The sequence below is a fragment of the Ischnura elegans genome, chromosome X, assembly GCF_921293095.1.
Source record: "Ischnura elegans chromosome X, ioIscEleg1.1, whole genome shotgun sequence".
Taxonomy (NCBI): Eukaryota; Metazoa; Arthropoda; class Insecta; order Odonata; family Coenagrionidae; genus Ischnura; species Ischnura elegans.
Window position 1 is genome coordinate 14187890 of NC_060259.1, and position 10696 is coordinate 14198585.

Consider the following 10696-nt stretch of genomic DNA (forward strand, 5'->3'; position numbering starts at 1 on the left):
CTCGGGAGTGTTGCTTCGACAGACGCTTCACAACCCGGGGAACAGCAGTGCTGCCACTAGGGGAAATGTGGAACTAACCGCGGTATCGGCTGTGGTTCGGAAGCTTATCGGGACGAGAAAGAGTCTTATGTGGACGATTATTAGGAGGAACGATTAGATTTACTGAATAATGTCACCATGGAAATTCTGGGCTGTAAATCACTAGTTTTATAATGTCGGCAGGTAAATAAGACCTATAGAAGCTGAATTAAAAATACATTTTAATCTCCAAAAGGTTTGCACCAACTCTCAGAATTTTCTTAATTAAAGACATGGAACATGACAATTCGAAAACATATCAAGGTGAGGACGACTTTTGTCCCCTTTAATGGCATTTATACAAATATAATTATACATTTTGAAGGCACAGTCACAATCTAAGGCATATTGTAGCCTAATATATACTTATACTATAATACCCTGCGAATGTATTATAATACCCTAAGAAGATCATGTATTACTTTACCAAGACCTAACCTTACGCTGTATAATCTGTTTCTTGTTTAAAGGCCCAAAAGTGTACAACTTATTACCTGATTCATGTCTGAAAGCAAAAAATAATAATGCAATTATTAAAAATATGCAGTATTGATTGCTTAGAATGCAAATTATGGAGGATATTTTTCTATGATATGATACCATGCAATACATGTACGTACTTACTTCAATTCAAATGCTGTGCCTAAAATGTTTCTATGTCAGCATGACCCTATGTAAATGATGGTAGCCACAAAACAGGTTGTCCTTAATGGATACCAAAAGTTACTCGTTTTTTATATAATTAATTCTATTCTGTACGTTTTTTTGGAGTAATAAAACAAATTATTTATTTATAATGGTAGGCAAATAGGCTACACACACTCAACAGGTACATTGAAAATCTAACTATTTCTAATCTGTGAACCGCATAGCCTTGTGAGTTACATAGCCTGCGAAGTATGAGGACACAAAGTCTGGCGTGACCGTAGTGCTGTAGTCGTGATCAGTAGTGTCAACACTGCTAGGCATTAGTTCTTTATCAGGCAAACCATTCATTCCCCACTGTGCCATCAAGGATTGTCTAGTGCTGTGCCTTCCTGTTATCGCTGGGTGAAATATCATTGTATTTCATAATAGGGTAGTTTCCTTCATCAAATAAAACGAAAGGCATTGATTGCGATTCCTTACCAACCATTAATGTATTCATAATATGGAATTTATTTGGTTTTAGAAATCCCAGTTTAGACGAATGTTAATGGTCAATTTTAACCGCATTTGAAAAAGGCCAGATTGGCCCATGGCCCACCCATGCGATGCCACTCCACGTGACGTCACAGGGACCTAGTTTCTATACGAGTAGATAGGAGTTGTTTTACATCGACAAAGATTACCAATGCATGCATGAGGCACAGATCTTATGGAAGCATCTCTATAATAATCACCCATTAAAACTGCCAATGGTCGGAAAGTTTTCTTCGTTTGATAAGGGTATAATAATCCTTATTTAAGCCAAGCGCTGCCTACTAGCAGCCTGTGTCATATCAGCGCTCAATGCCTCGCCCCAAGGTCACCTCACACGGTGACAGCGGGAACCAGAATGACATCACACCGGCTTTTCCCAGAATTCCAACTTAGCCGTCGCATTTTCAAGCGCTTGAAATTTTTCACTTTTCGTTTAAAAAAACAAAAGATAGTTATTGTCATTCAAAAATCTAAAAGCGTGAAATGCGTACTCCAGGAGTAATGATCTTTCGATTTAGGCAATAAGAAATAATAGGAAACCACCCTATTGACTATCGGATCAAATCCGCTCATCTATGAGCCCAACAATGCGCATGTGCTCAGCAGGCAGTAGCCGGAGAACAAACAAACGCACACCTCCAAATCGCGAGTGTTCCACACTCACTTTGGTTGAGTGAATGAAGACTCTCTTTACGTGTCCCTTGACGCTTGGGGCCTGGGTTTGAGTCCCGGTGTGGGCAAACTTTTTTTCCCCCTTATAATTTTAGAAATCACTGTCACAACTCATCCCCGTTCTTTTAAATACGGTGGCTTCCTATTATTTTTTTATCGCCCAAATCGAAAGATTATTACTCCTGGAGTACGTATTTTATGCTATTAGATTTTTAAATGACGACATCTATTTTTCGCAGTTAAATGGAAAGTGAAAATTTTCAAGAGCGCGACGGCTAAGTATGAATGCTGGGAAAAGCCCGTGTGATATCGTTCTGGCTCCCGCTGCCGCAAGTGAGGTGACCTTGGGGCGAGGCTTTGAGCGCTGATATGACGCAGGATGCTAGCAGGTAGCAGAGTACCCTGCTAGCAGGTAGTGCTTGGCTTAAATAAGGATTATTAATACCCTATCAAACGAAGGAAACGTTCCAACCATAGGAAATTTTAATAGTTGATTATTAGGATATGTTTCCCTGAGCTCTGTACCTCATGCATGCCTTGGTAACCTCAGACGATGTAAAACTCCTATCTACGCGTATAGCATGTAGGTCCATGTGACGTCATGTGGAGTGGAAATGCTTTGTCGCCAATCTGGCCTTTTTCAAATGAGGATAAAATTGACCATTGCCATTCGTCTAAACCGGTATTTCTAAAACCAAATAATTTCTATATTATGAATACACTAATGGTGGGTTAAGAATCGCAATCAATGCCTTTAGTTTTCTTTGATGAAGGAAACTACCCTATTTAGTTAATTTGCGATTTTTTTATGTTTTAACCCTTTCGAGACGGCTGAGTTTTCATCTTAGCACGACAGCTGTACTGAGACCCAAAAGACTTGTTTCTCGTGGTACGGAGCATTTTTGGAGGACACTCGTTAAGAAGGGTCTCGCGGATAATCACATGCTTTCAGCTCCAACCTTTACCGACCCCTCCCAGTAAGGACTCCGCATTATCTCGGACTTCGAGAGTAGTTGTGCTCCCTCCTTTCCGGGCTTACGACCATACCTGCGGCATTGGTTTGCGGTCAACTTATGTATTGCTTATATGTATTTAGCACATGGATAATTGCTGCTTGCACGTAAATTGCAGACGTTAGATTGAATTCCTCATTTTTTTCTGAGCATTGTCAAATTTTAAACAAAGTTCTAAGGCATTAATGCATTTAATGCAGTAACATTTTCCATATTGATGTTTATACAGAACTCGAGATATAAGTTAATATTTATTGTACAATTTCGTTTAAAAATTGTAAACGCTGCTCAATTGACAAATAGTTCAATTCTTAGTTTATGTTTCTTGAGAAAAGAACAAATATTTATTTCGAAAACTGACTTGATAAACAATTGCATGACCACTAACAGGGTTAATAAAATACGAGGGGTCAGGTTACCTGCTTCCGGATTCCGAGGGTAAAACCTAAACCCCGCAGCGTTGGGAGCCGAAAAAAAACGACGTAAACCCGCGACCATCATAAAAGGGGGAGAGCTAGAAAACGTACATATACGGCTTTCGTTCTCTTGGCCAGGAAAATCTCACATGTAAATACACGGCTTTCGTCTCCCGGGTCAAGAAACGTCCACACATACCTATATTTACGTCTTTAGCAGGGAAAAGGTAAATATTAGTTTACAGATTTTAAATGGAGCTCCGAATTGAGCCTTTCTATAAGAACCTCTCCCTCTCAAACCTGAGTCTATGTGGAAGAGAGCCATGACACTCTTTGTACCTTACCTATATAGTTTCGGAAAATAACATCTCCATCCCGATCCCGAACGTCACTCTTTCGATGTCTCCTTGTCAGCTGTCAGCAGCCAGAGAACAAATGCTCACCTCCGATTCTCCAAGCTTTGCAAATGAACGCTTGTTCTCCGGCTACTGCCAGCTGAGCGCATGCTAATTGTTGGGCTACTAGATGAGCGGGTTTGATCTGGTGGGCGATTTTTGCGCACTTATACAGTGGAGGTATTGATATTGTTTCCAGGATTTGTTTTGATTCTCCAGGGACATTACATTTCTCACACATTTTACCAGTGCAAAATATAGATACTTTTTTCTACCTAGTAATCAGGTAATACTTCCCAACATTAAGGCCGTTTTACAAGTGGGACGTGTTAGCACAAACTGACGTGTGGACAAAGGCACAGTCAAAATTGAGTCATGTAAAGCATGGAAATGCTAGAACTCTTCTCATCATGACATCATTCTCTTCACGACATCTCTTGTCTGGGACCCACATTTTAAAGGAGAGGTGTAGAAATTGGAGAAGGCGCAGAGAAAAGCTGCTACGTATGTGTTGGGAAAGCATAAGAAAACGGAAAGTGTTTCAGAAATGCTCAGAGTTCCAAGGTGGGGGAGTTTACAAGAGAGGAGGAAAAGAAGCAGGCTATGTGGCATGTTTAGAATAATGAGTGGGGAAAAAGCATGGAAAGAATTTGGGAAGTACATTTCAAAACCCAGCTTTGTTGGAAAAAATGATCACCAGTTCAAGATGAAGTGCCCATCACAAAAGACAAAGGCAAAGCAGTTCTCCTTCTAAAATTTGGAATATAAGGGACTGGAACGACCTACCAGCAAAACTATTTGAGCCATTCCTGAAAAATTTACATATTTTTAAAAAGCGGTAAAGAAATAGGGACTATGGGTTTCTTATAATGTTTTCTATTGTTTTTGCATCATATTTACATGATACCACCAGGCCAATGGCCTACTTGTAACAATTCAATGATAATAATAATAATAATAATAATAATAATAACATGTGAGAATGCATGGACGTGAGATGGCAAAATAGCCCCTGTTCTAATTTCGTTCGTGAATCATTCGTGCAATTCCACACCACTTTAGAAATGAATGCAGTTCTAATTAATGCAATTCCGTGCACCGTGTAAAACAGCCTTTAGAGCAGGCATTAGAACGTTAACACATTCAATGTGGAGCCGTCAATTGACGTCAGGGGGGCATCAAGGATTTAAGGGGAGTTTAGGTGCAACTAATACCGGGGTGTGTGGGGGTATGGAATACCCACCAGGATAAGTGGTAGGTGCGAGATTAATAAATTGCGGAATTTTAAAGATAAATGGTTAAAAATGGTGAGTTTTACGGCTTTCTGAGGGATATTTTATTAATCATTGCACTATTCTATTAGTTATATCAATCCAATTAAGTAAAAGGAGCGTGCTGCGACCGCTCCCAGCGGGCTTCCCCCCCCCCTCTTTTCAATGCAGGTCCACAGAGAGTCTACTTTTAAAATGTAGAAAAAAAGGCAGGGTCTTATGTACAAATTTAATTGGAATGTTCATGTACAAATTGAGGTCAGAGGACCTCTTTAAACACAACATTGGAAGCAATTACACTATCCTCTGTTAATACTTGTTTAGCATTTTCCTTAATATTTACAAAAATATTTTGAAAATATCTTACCCTAGAGAATGCTACATAAAGTTGGCCATGAGAGAATACAGGGTCAGGCATGAATAAGCCAGTTCTTTGCAAAGTCTGACCCTGAGCCTTGTTAATAGTCATCGCATAGGAAACTTAAATGGGAAATTGTCTGCGAGTCAAATTAAAAGGCATGGTGGGATCCGACGGCGTTAACTTTATTCTAGTAATGAGGACAACCTTATCGAAATGGATTATTTTTTTAAAACCATTTTTAGGAAACAATAGCATTATTTAGGAAGTATGATATGCCGTCGCATGTCCTCTGATAAAGTCTGTGCATTTTGGTACCTCATTTGTAGAGTTTGGTTGCGTATAAGTTGAGAAAAAGGTATCTATACAGTAGAAATAATATAGTAGATGCGTTAACCTTAAAAATTTCTGAGCTCTGGGGGGGGGGATTTTATCCCCCAAACCCTCCCCCCCTCGCTGCGCCACTGACTGACGTGGTCGTGTCCGAGATGAGATACGTAGCAGGTCAATTGACGTGCTCTTTCGGTCGGACTTTCTCCGCGTCCGTTCGTGATTAATATCCACTTTCGAGTCTTCCGATCGTGAGAATGGCCATCAGCAAGCTTCTGTCTTTCGAATCGTGTACACCGTAAGAAAAAAGCAGTCTTTGAACGGAAGTTATGGCACGGAAACCTCCCTCTATTTCCCTTTCTTATTTTATCGGCCGATTCTGATGGCTTCCATGAAAATCGGGCCTGCATTGATAGTGTCAAGGGGCAAATGCACATATTTCGTACCTCAAGAACTTCAGGAGATGCGTCATTTGAGCGAGCAGGTCCTTGACATTCACCGCCGACAAAACCATTCCGATTGTTACCGCCTCCCTCGTCCGCAACGTCATCGCCCTTCACCTCAACTTTGATGGGACTCTGAAAAACATAAAGAAGAAATTTTCATGGATTATTTAAACACAGAAGTGTACATAGATTATACATTTGGTGGAAGCCAATTTCAATGAAATATTAAAGAAACTCCTTCATGATACGTCACTTGGTTCATACTGAATTTGAGAATACTTTTAATATCCCACACATTTTTATTCAACACCGAGAGTGCGGTCTAATGACTGCTACTTTAGCTACCAGACGCTACAGACAGAAGTGCTCCGGAGCAACGGTCCATCGGTGCTACGTTCGCTACGAGAATTTCTTTTCGGACCAGTCAGGAGAGAAGTCAAAATGGCGGAAATGAACGAGGGTGGGCAAACTGGGATTATGAAATCGAAGAGATGGTTTTAATTGCGAGTTGAGGCGATTACGGTCATTGAATATTAATAAATATATTCAAATATCATTCAAATTAATTTTATTTTCCAATATCGAGGTTCCACAAAGTAAATCAAGAAACTTAGGACCGTATTTCTTAATCCGACCCTCGCCTACCCCTTCTAATCGAAACTCATTACCCTAGTAAAGGAAAAAGTACTCTACCGTTTTCTCACTTGAAACATATTAACTTATTACGGCTAACGACTATTATCAAACATTAATCCATTCCATTTGAATCCTATTTTTCTTCAGATTTTAATTTATGGCATGAGTTGATGGGTCGAAATATGTTCTTACAATCCTTTCTTTGTAGTGCATGTCCCTTTTAATAATTTTTTTTGCTTTTGAATGTAAAGGCTGCTTCTAGAGACATTTGAGTTCATTTTGGGGGAGATACGAGAATTTCTACGGATAGATAGTGCTTGCTCTATATGTATTTAAATCACACTTAAATATACATCTATTTACTAAGTGCGTCTACTCCGTTACTTCTGGAGCTGGTCTGGAGCGAGGTGGGAAACGGGTTCATGACATTTGCCGTGACGTCCCAGCCTAACCTGTGGCACTCCGTAGGGAATAACGGACTGCTTGGTGGCGCTCCGAAGCATTGGTAGCGTTCAACGGACAGCACCCTGAATGCAATTTTCAACAACTGAGCATCACTGTCATGTTTAAAAAACTAGAGGATCATTATCCAAAACCATCATCATATCCATCAGTTTGCAAACCACGACTATGTCTAAATAAACAATGACAGTGTATGTGAATAAGTTATGAATGTAAAGTAAGCAACAATTATAGAAAATACCTACAGTAGATGATTATCAGAAGTGGAACTTATATTAACAGGGTTTTGCATTAGATATGCACCGTTGAACTGAACAATTTCTTTCATGTCATTTCAATGCTACTTGATACAGTAATCAGCTTCAACATTATACAATAATTTCCTATAATTCATCATCATTAGTCAACAATCGCAAGATTTATTTGATAAGGCTCTACATGCCTCTCTCCTATCCGCTAGCCTTTTGCAGGGTCGAAGCTAGGAATTAAGGCTAGAGGGGGGGGGGGGGTTAGGCGCAACTAATACTTATAGGTGTAGAGGTATTGAAACCCACCAGGGTAAGCAGGAGTTGTGGGGCCCTCCTCCAGAAAAATTGTTAAGAAGAATAATGGTTCAATATGGCGAGTTTTACGGCTTTCTAGCTAGCTAGACTAGCACTATCATATAAGTAATATTGATCCAAATAAGTAAAATGGATTGAATTTAAAAATATCTCTGAGATCTGGGTTTATCCCCCAGAACCCCCCTCCCTTGCTGTGCCACTGGTCTTTTCATAGCACGTATTTCTTCTTTTTTACATCCTTTATAACCCTATGTCCTATGCAACTCACTCGTGGCCATCCCTTGCCATTTCTCCCTTCCACCAGTCCTCCTATGATGTTTTCAACAGGCCATCATGTCTCATAATTTAACCAACCATGTCGTCCCGTCTTCTGCTTAACACGTTGCGTACCGGGGTATTTTAATTCCTAGGGACGCCAATTGTGGGCGGAGGTGTAATTAGGGCATAATGCCTTTGGTTTAAACATGGTTAAAAAGCTAATGTTTGGAATATAACTTTACCCAATCAAACGTTATAATTCATTCAATTCATTATGAATTACGAACAACAACTGAAAACGTACTAACGAATACGTATTGTACGCTTTAAAATCGTTTAGGTTGATGCGCCTGAATGACGAGAATCTTCGTCATCCATCCGGAACGTTCGGGAAAAAAATGACGAGAATTCTCGCCAAGCGTACGCAACGTGTTAAGGTTTTTAGGAGGTTTCTTTTTTTTCCCACTCTTCTAAGCACTTTCTAATTACTTACTTGGTCAATCCATCTTTATCTTCATCACTCTTAAGCATAGCACCACATTTCAAATGTTTCCACTCTTGACTTCTCTGCTCCAGTCCATGTCCAAACAATGCTTTCATAGAGAAACATGGCCCCATAAGTAGAATCCGATGAATAGATACACCACTGAATATTGCACATAGTTAAATTGTGTACTATATTTAAAATTTTGTACATTAAAGGAATTATTTTACTGTTTTCAAGGCCTAAATACAGGCCTTGGCCTGTATTTAGGCCTTGACACACTTTTGAATTTGCATCTGGACAAAAAGTTATTTCGGGTCGTCAAGATAAATGGGACACCCTGTATTAAAAAGAAAAGAACTGTATTGTACGTAACAAATGGCTGTTTTTTTTCGAAAAAAAATTGTCTCAGAATTGTTTGAATTTAGCGAGACTCCACTGCATATACAGATCATAGATATGTTCTTCAATCAGTGCGCCATGGAAGATAGAAATTTCGCTATTCAGGACCCAAGTAAATATTCCAGCTGGAATATATGGCGGGATCCATCTAGATCTAGCAAATAACTAGAATTGAGTAAGATTAAGCAGGAAGCAGTCACAGTAAACGAGCAAAGATAAGACAAAAATGTTCCACAATATAGACTTTAACCGCTTCCAATGTTCAGGAATCCGATTTTTAAACAACGTTTTTGGAGATGCATTGAATTTTTGTCATTCAATCCCATACAGATTATTTTCTACAAAGGCTCCACAACATATAAAGTCCGAAAATCATATAGACACAGGACTCAAAAATTTTCCTCAGTCGAGTGTTTTAATCCCTTCCAAAGTTCAGAAATGGCATTTTAAACGACATTTTTTGGAGATGCAGCCAGATTCTTCAAGATATGTCAAATTTCCAGCTGGAATTTTTTACTAGGGGAAAGATACTTCCCATGAGCACACCTATGAAAAAATTGTATAAACATTTATAAAATTTGTATACATTCTTAAACAATTTCCACGGCAAAGTATAAGAATGTATACAAATTTTATACAGGTTTGTACAATTATTTCATAGGGGCATATATCAACAATGAATTTTTATGATTCTTTCCCTCAATCGAGAGATAAACTTTCAACACCATCCGGAGAAAAAGGAAAACCGAAATAAATCGACTAACCGTGATTGTTTCCAACAGCCTCCCCAACTCTGTCACGGAATGGACACACATATCCTTGAAATCGCGAAATTCTATCAGCTTTGTAACGCAGTGACAACACACGGTTTCCGGCAAACTGTCACCCTGTGCAACCTTAAAAAGAAACGTCGATATCATTAATACAATCAGTGTTCATCTGGCGGGTCAGATGTATATACAATTCGACGACAGATATCCGTGAATCGGGCAGTCCCTGATAAAAATAAACTCCTCCATTGAGGAGAGGTCTACCCTCCATTGAGGGTAAGGGAAATATAGGTGTACCCTTCCTATACCCTTCAGCAAGGGTACACGAAGGGTATTTTAGAACATTGGTGGGTACGCCCTCTCCTTCCGTGAGTGTACGGGAAGGGTACAGGAAGGGTAGGACTAAAATAAAAACTAAATATCCATAAATTAACATAAACATTTAAAAAATCGCTAATAAACTAAATTAAACGAATGGGGATGAGTTGCAACAGCGATTTCTAAATTTATAGGGGAGAAAAACAATTGGCCACCATATGGTCTTAAACCCAGGACCTACATATTGAAAGATCATGAACTTATGATTTAACAACCTCAGCTATCGGGGTACTTCAAAGAAATAGCTTCTCAACAGAACTTATACTACAAAATCTTAAGATGAGATTCGCACCTGGGCCTATGTGGAAGAAAGCTGTGACTTTCTTCTACCACACCTATTTCGTTTCAGAAAATAAGATAGGCATTCCAATACCAAACATCACTCTCGCAATGTCTCATTGTCAGCCACACAAATAGGTTACATCCTAAAACGTGAATGAAAGAACTTCTAAATGAGCTTTTTTCACACAATTATAGAAACTATTGTGTACAGTGGCGTAGTCAGGAATTTCGTTTGGGGGGGATCCAAAACCAGGTAGGGAATGTTTTGAAAAACAGGATAGTAAGTATTGGGTTTCAACT